This window comes from Bombus vancouverensis, chromosome 12 (genome assembly GCF_051014615.1).
Source record: "Bombus vancouverensis nearcticus chromosome 12, iyBomVanc1_principal, whole genome shotgun sequence".
In the NCBI taxonomy this organism is placed as follows: Eukaryota; Metazoa; Arthropoda; class Insecta; order Hymenoptera; family Apidae; genus Bombus; species Bombus vancouverensis.
Genome location: NC_134922.1, coordinates 12,628,527 through 12,643,085, shown reverse-complemented (window position 1 = coordinate 12,643,085; position 14,559 = coordinate 12,628,527). Strand labels below are relative to the sequence as shown.

Genomic DNA, 14,559 nt, shown 5'->3' with positions numbered 1-14,559 from the left:
GGATCGCCGCGAAGAAAACCTAGAGATTCGGTAATACGACAGAAATTTTCCGTTGGGACGTCTGGATTTCCGCCTTTCCGGCAAGTCTTAGTGTCTCGGCTAATTAATCCGCTAAATTAGTAGGTCGGAGAGCGAGTGTTCAGCAGAGCGTAGAGACCACGAGTACCAAAAAGACCGTCTCCGCTTCTCTGTAGCTGATACACGCGGCTGGCAAGGCTGCTGTAGTCGGGTTGCTCGCACCGAATACGCCTTCTACGAGAACGCGAGATCATTCGTGCTTGCGACTGCCGTGAAAATGCATAACTAAGTAAACGTGCTCGTGTTTCCGCTGTTGTGTGTGCACAGATGTATTCATGCTTACGCTCGCGATTGCGTTCGCTTTCGCGTTCATATTAGAGTTCGCACTCGCGTTCACGTTCGCGTTAACGCTGGCGTTAACGTTCACGTGCGAGCATCAAACGTAATAATGCCTTGTAACGAAACAACGTGGTTTCTGTCGCTTCTGGACACGTTTCCGGCCAACGCGCCACAGTAGGTGTCGGTAAAACGTGGCTGAAACAACCGGATAGAGAAGAGACGGCGTCTAAGCAGTGTCGTACCGAGCCTAGGCTTGTCTAACCCCGATTTCCTACCACTGTGTGTGTTGTGACGTCACGTGCGTTCAACACCCTCGCGTGGTCATCGATCTGCCATCACCCCTTACACCCTCGGACGATGAAGGTGTAACACGACCTACCGAGCATCTATTCCGTACGCCGGAATGGATACGCTACCGCTTTTTTTTTTCTCCCTTTCGATCCGTTAAAAAATCTCTCTACCTGTTTCTCCGATTTCATATCCGCGCTATCCGAATCCGGATATATACCGCGTTATCCTTTCGAACGATACGCCACAGACATTCCCAAGTTATATAAGCTGTACGAGTGAAATACCGTCGCATCGTTAAGGAGAAGTAGCTGTTCCGAACGATGGTATAGATGGAAGTTGGCTCTGATACGACTGACGCGAAAAAAACTTTCAGCCTCGCGATCTAGACGATATCTCGATTTTCTTCGATGCTTTCCGAACAGGACTACTCCGACTTTCACGCCCAACTTTCTTCTTTCGTTTCTGTCTCAAAACTTGGTCGAACTCTGCCGGAACAATGCTACTCGAGCATCTTGCAAGAAGTTCTCTTCTTCGTTCACACGTGGCTGTGAATAGCGTGTATGAAAATTCAAATAAACGCGTAGTCGTACTATTTACATCGAATCGTTCTACAGATCGCCATACGTGCGATTCTATCGTGCCAGTTGTTTCGCTTGATTCTCCGTTATTAATTCTCGAACGTCGGCGTTACATCTGCAATCGATTACAGTGACAAATCTTCCACGCGAGTCTCGTTCCTTCTGAGAAACAGCGGCACGTTTGATATTTCATCGACGTTTAGAATCGTTGGAAATGCGCAAACAGTTAGCAACTGGTAGTCATGAACTCTTAAACAGAGTTATTTGTATCGAGTCTTACCTCGAATACCAAAGTTTCGTAGAAATTAAATAATTTTCTTTTTGGTATCGGCGAAATTGTCGGGAAAATACGATTCTCTTATTTCTAGATTCCGTCATTAGTATCAGACCTTATCGTCTTAGACAGAATCGTCTATAGAATCGATAGAAAGACGGTAATCGCTGATTATCACTTCTAATCAATCCTACGACACCTGATAGCCACATGACCTCGGGTCACTATCCATCGTTGGATATCTTGATCGCTCATTCGCGTAAGCACATTCTCTACCCTTCGTATCGTACAGGTTAAGTTTACGCCATGAATTATATCACAGCAAAGTAACGTCCAACTAATTTCCTTCCGACGAACATCTTAAAAACGCATCACCGCTGATAAATAACTTAAGAAAGACTTTGAAGAGCGAGCGAGCGAGAAAAAAGAGACGCTAAAAGGAAGGAAGCGCTTTTAAAAGAGAAATAATAATTATTACGACATAGTTTAATAATAGAACGTAGATTCGTAGTTTGCTGATAAAGCTACAAATAATCTCCTTCAACTTCGATAAGAGAATTTGGCATCAAAGTTGCAAAGGTTGAAACCACGATTCCCTCCCAAATAAACATCTTCTAAGCTAAGTACCTGCTAGGAAATTTAGTATCGTTCCTCGAGTTCTCCACGATCTCTCTGCCGCTCGCGTATGCAACTCTAGAACATAGCCAAGCTTTCGCGAACATTTCGCGATACTAGCGCAGTTACCTCCTAGCGATTCTCCAATATCGCAGAAATTGAAATACGTGGTACGAAGAGTTTTTTTTTTTTTTACTGATTATCCTAATTAGATATCGTAGTTGGCGTTGTTTCCTTCGCGAAGCGATCAACTTTCCCTCGAATATTCGTTCCTCTACTAAATAATTAAACAATTTCCAGTGGATATTAGAGTAACCCAGAAACGATAATCGCGCGATTGAATTTAAGAGATGAAAATAGCCACATAAATGAATACTCTTGGCGAAACGGATATAACGAAGTCATAATAAATTAAAGTATTAAGTGGTTGTTAATTGATTTCTCTGCCAATAGTTAGCCGTATCGCGTATATCCTGGGTGCATGTATATGCACCCGTTTTAATCCGAAAACTGATAAACAGAAGACATTCTGAATTTCATGCCATAGGCATCATTTATAAAATTGTTATCGCCGTCTATCTATCGCTTTCTACGACATAGTAATTGCTATATCGGTTAAAATTATGCCGCAAAAGGAGAATTATAAAAAGGAAAGTGCCATCGAACGATCAATTGCTAACAAGCAACTTTATCTTTGCGTAGAAAATCAACGATCGTGTTACTTATGGGTAACCTACGCTTTTCTCTATTTCGCATTTCGTGCAAAGAATCAATGTGACTTCTCAGCGTCTAATATATCCTTTGCATCAAAAGTACGTGACTAAACGTCTCTAGAGTAGAGGGAAAAATGGAACAATCGCTTAACCAGATCGAAGATTAGTTCTCAACAAGTGAAACGGCCGTAGGAAATTAGTTCGGAGGCAATTACTCCATGCACGCGTAAATCCCTTCCGATATGATTAGTGGAACGGAATAGCGGCCATTTCAAGATGCAGTTGCCTCGGGCAGCATAGAGATACAAATCTTCCGACGAGCAATGCGACGCAGAATACACAGAGCGCATATGACGCACACGTTACACGCGAGACACGCGCGACACAGTTTAGAACGCACTCGTACAGCGCACGTGTCTCGCTGCGTATATCGCGTGTGTCGGATAACTGAACGAGCAACGTAGCTGGAAAAGAGGAAAGTGTCGCTGTGACGAGAAAGTGGTAGGGAAAACTGGAAAGAAAAAGTAGGAATGGGACAAACGGCTCCAGAGGAGTTTAAAGAACCATTCGAGATTAAGAATCGACGGCAACTCGTTCGTAATCGCATCTGGGCTTTTGCGATCGATTTACGTCGAATTTCCAGCATGGTTATCCCGTGGGAAATCAGTTAGTTTCGTTCGTTTGAACGAAATTCGTGGTGATCGGAGGACGGTAAGGTGGTCTCTCGAATAGCTCGAATAATCGGTCACCGAACCGTTGAGGTCGATAGTCGATAGTCCATAGTTTATAGTCGATAGTCTACTAAACTTACGGAGAAAGTGCGCATTACCAAACTTAACTCGAAAAAAATTTCGTTTCCAGGCGCGTTCATCTATTCGTATACGATCGAAAGTCGTTAACTCGAACCTCTATGGTTGAAAAATCTCTAAAAGACTGTAATTTCCTTCTGCCACTGCGTTGTCAACATTTTCACAAGGCGAGATATATATTTATAGTACCTCGAATTGTTTGCCACGCGTTTACGTCCGCTCGAATTTACGAACAGGCCTAACTTCTGCAAGTCAAAGTTCGATCACCGCTGCTAAAATTCCTAAAACTTCAGACAGCAGACGTACGTGTACACTGCCACTCGTAAGTATGCGATTACTGATTCATTTCTACTAGCAGTACGTGAATATTCAATTAACGATAAATTAATAGATATACATATATCGTATGAAATTTTAATTGTTTATTTAAAATCTCGTCAATGCTATATAATATTAAAATGTTTAATTATGAGTATTAAACGTTAGGATTGATCACGATAATCTGGCTATTAATTTCAAGTTGCTTGGCAACCAAACGAATTAATAATAACGTGTTAAATGACTAAACAACTTCGTAATGTTTAATACTTGTTATTATTTTCCATTACATATTAGAAGAAGACCTTTGAAGACACATTTTTAATTGTTAATTATTTCTAATTCGGGACTACGTTACATTCTGTGAAAAATAAGAACGGCAGTGTACTTGGTGTCTACGCTAAACGATTTGTTAAATCTCTGTAGTCTGAAGATTTTGACAAGGTGAAACCTCCACGAGAGCCGAAAACTTTCCCTCGGCGAATACACGCAGCAACATCGCGATATTATAAAAGTACGTGTCCAAGAGCTTTGTCCGAAATACTCGCGGGCTTATTATAAAATTATACCGTAAAATACGTGATTATGCGTTCGTGCCGCTAAGCATGCCGAGCAATTACGATCACGAGCATTACGCGACTTTTTATCACGGTTCGATCGGCCATCGAAAGAAAGGAAAACAAGCTGCGATCTTTGCATAATTACACGTTTTCGAATTACGTTAAGGCAACGTACCGCTATTCCACTATTCTCGTAATTCTCGTGCCTGTGATAAGAAAAAGCAAAACTTCCTATCCAGTTAACACTCGATATGATCTGTGTCGTCTGTCATTTATCATATACGGAAAGGGATAAATGTGGAGAAACGCGGTCGCAATTTATCAATAGACTGCGGATTTTCATGCAAATTTATATCTCTGACGATATAATTAAAGAAAGTAGAACTCGGATAGAAAATGGTTTTACCCACCAGGTATTATAGAAAGCGCCATATTCTGTATATTCTGTATATTCAAATTTCCTATAAACGCATAAAAATTCGCGGTTTTATCAACGACCACCTATTCTCTTTACAGGTATCGACAAACAACGTGCTTTTTCCCAGAAAACTACAAATTTAGTTTTCGCAAACCGCCTGACGCATATTATACGCACATTCTCTCGCGCCAACTCGTAAAGACTGGGCTACCTTCGATTCACCTCATACACACACATAGGTGTAGTATGTTGCGCGTGGGCCAATAAAATACCGAAATGAAATTTTACAAACGCGTACAATAATTGCACGCGAATCGATATATCGTGCTGCCGCGAATTATATTGTAATTATTTAAATTAGTTAATTATTTAAATTGTACGTAAAAGCCGGCATGAAAGAGTATAGGAATAAATTACGTATGGCGAATCGAAGCGATAGAACGAGTTACACCGTGAGTGGTAAAGTGCTACGTAGAATCGCTAATTGATCCAGCAAAGGGTTCGTACTCTGCACGCACCAAGCAGCTAGTTCGGTTTCTTCAAATCGTTTTGCTTCGCCTTTTCAAGAATTCATCGTCGTAAGATCAGAGATTTCAGAATATGTAACGAATAGCTTTAATAAGCGTTTAAAGCTTTTTCAGAAGACGAACGAAGCATCTCGCGGAATATGTTTCGAAACGAAATAACGTAAGTAATAAATTAGCTACGACCATTTTCCTTCGCAAGGAGACAAATATCTTTTTAAACGTACCGCCAATGAATATACAGTTGTAAATTGTTACGACGAGGCCCTACATTCTACCTGCTATACTCGCGTGTATTTCTTCGTAATGCATACGTAGATGTATTCGTAATGCGATGAATTTTTCAACGGAACTACACGTCTATAAAAATACGCTTACATATTGTACGATAATTCGTTTTCGCGATCGAATCGCGTACAAGATTTTCGCAGAGCGGTGCATGAAAGTGCGATTTAATGGATAACGAACAATACGATTCTTTCAAAACATGATTTACGTAGGACACACTAGGAACAAGCATCTAAAAGCTTTCCTTGCATTGCCGGTGCTCGTGCAAAAGTTTGTAAAGTAATCAGAAACATGGAAAGAGACTGCTACACCACCCACTCCCCCCACACACACACACATTCCAACAAGTTTTAAACTCCACCCCCCGCAACTTCGCTACTCTTTCGTTATGCCGTCGTCTACGAACGACGAGAACGAAAACACATCTTCAGACTAAAGTTTTTCGGATTATATTTGACGTGCGCGCGAATTATTAATGCAAACTGTACAGCCGAAAGATGCTTTCGATTTATCCTACGCTCTGGCGTAAGGATAATGTGAATTTTAACACGCACGCTGCCTCGAGAAAAGCGTTTCCATATTTTTCATCGGAAAATTTTACAAATGAATAGAAAGATTGTAAAAATTCGTTCGCATTGTAACGAAAGGCTGGTTCGTCTGGTTAGTCCCACTGTGTTTCTCGAGCGATATTTTGCGGTTCGTTCGCAAACAAAGTATAACATTTAATTTTCATTTCGTGTAATTATTTGAACTTTTTATGTATTACATCGCTCCAATTATAAAATGGTCAATGGTGATTTTATCGTCGACGAGTGGTGTACCTACACACCATGAAAATGGCCGTGCTGTTTAAATAATCTGCCGTAAAAAAAAAATGAACTTCGTAGCAAGTTGTCGAGTTAGTGTCTCAAAATTGTTGACGCTAATTAAGTGAGCTATGCGAGGCTGAAATCGAAGCAGCAAGTCAGCAAACTTCGTTCGAGAGTTCGTTATACAAGTTATGTGCTTTCGTACAGCAGCGGATAACCAAACTCACGTAACGACTCTTAACGCGATGGTCTCCATACACTGAATGCAAAGTTCTTGCCTTGAGAAATACATATTCCGAGATGCTCACAATTTGTTGCACGAAGCATCAGACACGCGTGACAAACTTAGCCTCGCCGCGGCTTTCGTTCCAATTTCCTGTCCTGCTTTCGGTTTTCTCCAAGCTAGCAAATTATGCTTGGCTACTAGTTAGAAATATAGTCGACGCCCTCGACTTTGCGTGTCGCAGGAAAATCAAATCTTTATTTTATTTTATATTTTATAACGTGAGACACGTACGAGCCTCAGAAAAGTGAAATCGACCAACTTTGGTTTCTTCGAGTTCTCGATTTACGTAATTGATATCTAATATTTCAAAGAACGAAAGGATTTTATTTTTAATTTAAAGGACATGGATTTATTTATTACGAAGAAACGGATTAATTAACCGCGAATGACACGATTTTCAAAAATAATCCCGGCTATTGTTAATTTTTTTTGTATTGTTGTTTACCGAGCATGGCTTCTCAGCGACTCGTATGATGCGGATAGAATAAAATAAATAGGAAGTAAAAGCATTGAAAAGCGTACCAATTTCTAGCGGACCAAGTATCGGCAAGTATCAGAAATAATTTCTCTATATATTTGATGTATGGCGTGTCATTTATTAAAATAAATAAATAAAAAGAGAAAGATCTTAACACTTGGTACTTAATAGTAAATTTACTACTTAGAGAATACGTAAAAGTTCATGTAATTAAGAAATAAATCATCCCTGTGAATTTCGCAATAAGGAATAAAAATCAAAGAAAAAAGCGCGACCACAGAAATTCAAAAATTAATTCTACAAATTACGTGGTCTTTCCATTTAAAGTAATAACACAGATGCTATAGCCACCTAGCGGTGGTAGGACAGTACTAATCGTCAGATATTAAAGATATGAAAATCACAATTCTCCGAAATTTAGACAGCACTTTTCAACTATTAAAGTTTGAAATAAAATATTTAAGAGTAACTTTACATTTGGTTTCTTGCCGATAGTTTGCTTAACTTAGATAATTATGTGGCGTGGTAAAAAGCGTTCGATTTTGACATGCTGGCGGCATCGCACGGTGAACCATGGAATCGAATCTTGTTTATGAAGCGCGAGATGCCGCCATCGTGTCAGAATCGAACGCTTTTTCACAGGGTACGTAATTAGCAAAATGAAATATTTCAAAACAGCTTCGATATAACAACGATAATTCAACGATATTTCAACACAATAATCAAACTTTTTCGACTTTTAAATGAAATTTCCAAATTAACCCCCTGCCATACCATTCAACTCGAAAGGGAAAGGAACCGAAGCGGCGGAGACAGAGTGTCGAAACTTGAAACATGAAACCGTGCACCTGTATTTAGAAAAAAGGCACCATGCGGGACGTTTGTACTTGGCTCGAGATTAAGACCACGTGTGAGACTCGTGATATTCAGGTTTGGCTCAAAATTCTCATCACTACTCAGACTCGTAAAAGTATGGCAAGGGGTTAAAAACTAAACAGTTAGAAATAGTTTACAATTGGTCTTTTTCGATATTTTACCTAATTTTTTTACGAATTGTTTGAATTGTTCGATTTTGATATGGTGACGACATCTTGCGGCGAGTCAATGCTTGAACGTGAATAAAAGAATCAAGTTTTACTGATTCACCGCGAGATGCCGCTACCATATCAAAATCCAATAATTCAAACAATTCGTAACTAACAAAATTAGGTAAAATATCGAAGCAAGACAATTGTAAACTATTTCTAACTGCTTGGTTCTTAGTTTGAGAATTTCATTTAAAAGTCGAAAAATTTTTATCTTCGTACTCTAGACTCTATCTCGTGACTCTAGATCATTAAATAGCACTCTACTGCTAAGAGGTCTTCTATGTACAACAGAAAAATATGTACCACCTGTTCTTTGTTAAACAGTGATAATTAAGTGAAATTTTGCTAAGAAGAATGTAGATGTAAAAAGAAATATGTCCAAAGATATCTAGTTATATCTAGTTAAAAGATGGGAATGCAATAATACATTTATATTATCAATTATAATGTGTATAATATTTGCATAGAAAACATAGTTACTTACATTTTTGTAAGAACCTTTAACAAAACATGTGAAATATCGTAATTTGTTTTTAAAAACACGCTGTTGATTGTTTTAAAAATTTAAAATAATGAGTTTTAACATTTTAACGTTAATAAGAATTGAAATTCTTATACAATCTAATTATTATAAAAATTGGGAACCCAAAGTGAAAATTTTAAATATAGTAATTGGGACTTTAGCGATTTGCGAACCATGTTAAACGTTTTTATCGTATCGTAGTAGAAAAGAAATTGTTCAATATACAAAAGTATCTATGTTCCAGGAGAGGCCTTATCCCCTAGCGAGTCCTGCGACTCTACTACCGAAAGTTATAAATGTTAAAAAATGTTACAAAAGAAGATGTACAAAAAAATAAAACGAGAGAATATTAACACGTCCGTTAAAATTAATAAACTATGATTCTCCAAAGAATATTGAAAATATGTAACGTGCATCGACCGCACTGAGCTTGATCACATAAAAATAAAATACTCTTTTCCATATCTTCCTCTTTTTTTATAGAGGTTTTTTCTTTTTTTTTTTTTTTTTTTTGATAAAGATATCCTATTTTCAAAACTACGAATGAATTATTACTTATTTACCATACATAAGGAAATATGTCCAGGATATAAAGAAATATATAGTTAATATATTTGAAGTATTATTATGCATTATGGAATATTTTCTATTATTGTCAAATATTTCTATGTATACTACATAATTAAATTGACGTATAAAAATTATCTTAAACTGAATATCTACTATTAGGGTGTCAAATATATTAATACATCATGGCGTGCATTTTTGTCCGTTAAATAAAACTGTGCAACAAGTAAAAATCGCAATGCGCAGACATATTCAAACTTGGATTTGTCTTACCCCTTCTCCCCTGTAGCGTTGTTTCTCGAATATTCTCTTGAATTTTACGGCATCTTCTTAAATTTTGTGACATCCTTCTAATGCCTCGAACTTTCCCTCGCAATTTAATCTGTACAAAAAACAAACAGAACATTAAAATAAATGTATAAAAAGAACAAATTGCAATTAATTATAAAAATGAAACAATGATCCAAATCATATTGCGTCTTGAATGCTCGTTATAAGAGCTACCGGCAAATGTAACAACCAGAAGGATGATGAAGAAGAAAAAGATAATCAAATAATAGATTATAATAAATTACGAATTAAAACGTACGTGAATTAAGCGTAGTTAACAGCAGCGTGTAGTTGAACGGCGAAGAATAATTATGAAACTGCTACGTATTAGAGAAACAAATACGTATCGCGAAGTGACAACACCACTACTAAACGCTCTGAGTTTGACATTACAATGACTCCCCGCGCCGCGGTCGGTCGAACGAATTTCGGTTAACGAGGAGAGGAGGGGGGGGGGGGTCCTCTAGCAAATCGAGCGTGTCACGTATCCAAATAAGAATCGTCAATCGTATCTGGAAAGGATATGTTTTCAGTAGTGAGCATGTTATTCTTCAAGTAATACATTAGATCGAAATACGGAGATGTGCGTGGAAAGATACATGCGTGAACTAATATAATTTTGAACTTATGGAATTGAAACATGAACACCTACGCTAGGTAATTTAGTATGTGTTTATATTATTACAAATACAATTTCTTTTACAATATTTTACAAACTATCTGTCAACTATACATGAAATACTTTTGTGGATATGGAGAAATCTATATTTTCATATAGATGCTTAAAATTCTGGCAAAAAAAGAACTAAATTTAGTTAATGAGCTTATATGTATTAGTAAGTAAATATTATTGTAAATATCAACTTGGTATTCATTAAGTTTTCCTTTTTGAGTTGTACACATAACGATACATACATATATTACTCTTACAAAGAAAGTAAAAAATTGTCTTATTTCAAATTCATTAACATCAACAAATTGATTAAAAGTATACAAGAATACTGTTTATTATTTATTTTAATATAGTTATCAGTATGTATATATATACTGATATTTCTCCTGACCTTTTTCCTCGTTATTCCATGTGTGGCCATTGTAAGATCTATGAATTTTAGTCATGAATTAAGACAAACGTATTGAAAGTTTTTGTATAGAATAAGAATAAATGCATATAATAAATAAGAAAAACAAATAAGTATGTGCATGTGATATATGTGCATTCGACAAAGAAGGCAATGGAAATTCTTTCTCGATACATACATATATAGGTCTATATACCAAATGATTTTTAATAAAACTGTTAAAGTAAAAGTAGACAGAAATTTATGATTGATGGGTAAAGTTATATGTTGTTATATGTAGAAAAGTGCAACTGTATCATTGAATAATGTTTAGAGCAACGTTTCTCTGATAGTTTTGTCACTGTACTACAAGACGTTAACAATATATGTTAAGAAGACAAATTTATGTGACTAGATAGTTTTAAATTAATAGTCTTTCACATATACTTGTGTCGATTCTAATTCATATCCTTGGTAGCTTCTAGCATTCTAAATAATTTTTGTATCGTCTCGTTCAGATCTTAATACGTTGGCAGGTGCATGGTAATTTAAACGCAGTGCTTTGGAACAATTATATGATTAATAGTTCAGAGATTATTATAAATATGTCATGGTAACATTATGATGTGTCATGTTAATATGATTTAGAAGAACAATGTAATTTGCATCAAATTGAGGATATCAAAATATCATAAATATTTATAGATATTAACCCTTGTAACACTGAAAATGTTATCTGGTTGTATTAAATACTATACATATTATTATTTCATGGCTTCATTCATAATTAATTATTCGTTAGATTATATATCTAACTACAAGATTAATATCTTTTAAACAGAAATTTTTATTTTGCTATATCCATAACTTTTTAACTATGGAAGAAACTATGGAAGAAAAAGTGATATGTGACTATATTTTTTATTTTGTTTCACGTGAATGGATGGTTAGACGGTTTCATAAAATCCCGCGGAATACCAGCTAGTGGGAAGCAAAGCAATATGGCCGCCCAGTACTAAAGCGCTATGCCGACTTTCTTGTCAGTTTCCTAATTATTGCCTTTTTTATATGTTTTACACGAATTTTTTAAATCAGTGCGTAGTAAATAGGTACAGTGTACGTTAGTTTACAATGTGAGGGTGGAAATTAGTTAATATCCATTTGGTCAACGTATATTCGAAACCAGTGGTGAGTGTTTTGCTATTCTGTACATAATCGTTGTTCTGCCTTTCCATGGTCGCTCTCTAAACAAGAGGGGTAATCATTTTGTTTACATCGTGTATCGAATTGTTTCCGCGAATCGTTATTAAATTGTGATACTTCACCACATATGATTATAGTTGAGGTATAATAATACGAATTACATGAAACGTGTGTAAGCAAGCATGCATCGCATGACAGTTAAGCGCGTCAGGACATATAACCTCTTGTATCTTACAATGCTTCCATTTGTGTCGTCGCAATTATTTGTCGTTTATTTCTGCGTTATCATTTTTCTTAACACGTCTTGTGAGCGTTTTTCTGTGTTATATTGTATTTGTTATTTATCATTCAGAAATGATACTCCGTGTCTAGAGAACGTTCTGTTTTTCTTCGTCCTACGAATGCTCTGAAAGAAAAGTATCGATTTTGTAATGTTCCTAAATAGTCGTCTTTAGTACTAAATGTGTTAATAATTACGATGTATTTAGCTAATGTTATAACATTCGTAAATAGGGTTCATATTAGTAGATTTCCATTTCACGTTGTTCATTTTATTATTTCGCGTTACATTCATTTTCCTTTGACAACTATATATTCGAATCGTGAACGCAAAGTTAAATCTTTTTTGCTTTTAATATTTGCTTATGTATTCACCTTTAAACATTTTTATATACTATACGTTATATAATATATCGTTTTGCGTCGTGTTTATACGAATAGAAAATAAAAGACATCGGAAATAGAATTAATTTCTCTAGATGTACGATAGTTTAAGTTTTTCAAATCTTAGTAATTGTTCTTACTAAATTAATTATTTTCGTTTATTTTCAGAATAAGGGGAAATAGGACCAGTATTGAGAAAGTACACAGGTGCGTATCAACAGAGCCATCCCAGGAGAGAATGCTCCAAAACATTCAAACTGCAAATAAATGTATGATTAATTTTTTTTTTTCATCATCCATTTATTACTCACATATTCAGTAACATGCACTTTTATGAAACGCGAACGCATTAGTTTTGTAAAAAAATACACGCAAGTATCGCGCGTATTGTTCTAATTTTTCGTCGGGTGATTTCTGATAAATCGACCACATAAATATTTCTATAAATCAGAATATTGGATAAGGATCATTTTGCAAATGAAATATTACGTCATAAGATTTATAAATTTACTTAGGTCGAGCAGTGCCATAAATCGTTATTAATTGGCGTTATTGATAAATTTTATTGTTGATATAAAATATTTTAATTGTATGATAAAGCATCAATAGTTTATTCTATTCGTGGAACTGGTTAATCTCAGTTATCGACGTTTCCGTGTACGTTACTGGATAATACGATAATTTTTATTACCACTAAAGTGTCATACGACTAATACCACACTGTAAAATCTCGACAATTAAAAGTTGCTTCCTTCTTATATAAAATAAAATCATTGTGCCATCGTTGTAGGATACCTAATCCGTATTACTTGGTAATTAATTAGTACTTTTGGATTGTTAAAGTATCGAGATTTTACAAAACAGATCTTTTATTTCTTTTTACGTGTTAATTCTTATTTCTATCTTACTAACCGTATGTTTGTACCTTCTTTTTTGCACTTAATTTATACATAATTAAGAAGGCAGTTTTTATGTATATTACTTTAATAATTCGATTAGAGTGTGTACAATACTTACAAACTATTGGCCTATTTTTTGTATCGTCATATTGAAACCGTTAGTTTTTCACTTGTTTGAACACATTTTTATACTCGTTTGTTTTTGAATTCAATTTTCTGCATCAACTGCAATTCAGTGTTCATTCATCAATCATAAACATATTTTAAAGTTATCGATAAGTATGTATTCCTTTCTTCGTACCTTTATTTGTACAAATTGTGATCCCTTCGTTCTCGAGCTATGCGATTTCCTTCTTATACATATCAATTTAATCTAATACTCTTTTGCTTTGGGCTCCCATAACTAAATAACTAATTGTTATTTACAATACAGCAGTCCGATGGTATTTTCTATTAGCCTGGTATAAGGAAAATATTAGAAAACAATATTTTACGAAAGGAACGTAAGTAACGTACTTAGTTTGAGTTTCAGCAGATGAGAGATAAATCTAAAAAAAAGTGAAGAAGTAGTATTTTAAGTTTCAATATATTTGGAAATATGATAAAATATGAAATCGAAATATATTTCTTCGTTTTCTAACGATTGTTTTATTACCGCTTTATTATTATATATCGTAAAGTGCAAGAAACGAAGGTAAGTCTGTACCGACGTCTCACCACTTGCGTTACCGGCGAGAGATTCCGTTACCGACTGTGTAATAACCCGTTGCGGGTGCTGATCAAATGCTGTTTTATCAACTGAAAATTTACCTTTAATAGAAAATTTGCTGTTTAATCCTCGGTTGAACAATACGATATGAATATTTTCCAACGCTAGTTATACAGTGTATTTTTATATCTTTTGTTG

General features: G+C 35.7%; 2 protein-coding genes across 11 annotated transcripts in view; one reads left to right on the top strand and one right to left on the bottom strand.

Annotated features, from left to right (window-relative positions):
• The window catches only part of LOC117155332 (uncharacterized), a 149,341-nt gene extending 139,149 nt beyond the window's left edge, over positions 1 to 10,192 (bottom strand). Inside the window, exons 1-2 of one of the 3 annotated variants that reach the window (XR_013059780.1) lie at positions 10,086 to 10,192; positions 9,770 to 9,878 (exon numbers count right to left, since the gene is read on the bottom strand). The gene's annotated coding sequence lies outside the window, so the exon portion shown is untranslated. Of the gene's footprint in view, positions 1 to 9,769; positions 9,879 to 10,085 lie in introns of those variants that run through there. The other 2 variants (XR_013059779.1, XM_033331203.2) reach the window with 2 other exon arrangements.
• Positions 10,193 to 11,886: 1,694 nt separating this feature from the next.
• Positions 11,887 to 14,559, top strand: part of Lar (tyrosine-protein phosphatase Lar) — a 208,231-nt gene continuing 205,558 nt past the window's right edge. For 6 of the 8 annotated variants that reach the window (XM_076623429.1, XM_076623428.1, XM_033331200.2 and 3 more), the window contains exons 1-2: positions 11,887 to 12,075; positions 12,922 to 12,960. The gene's annotated coding sequence lies outside the window, so the exon portion shown is untranslated. Of the gene's footprint in view, positions 12,076 to 12,213; positions 12,233 to 12,921; positions 13,023 to 14,559 lie in introns of those variants that run through there. The other 2 variants (XM_076623430.1, XM_076623431.1) reach the window with 2 other exon arrangements.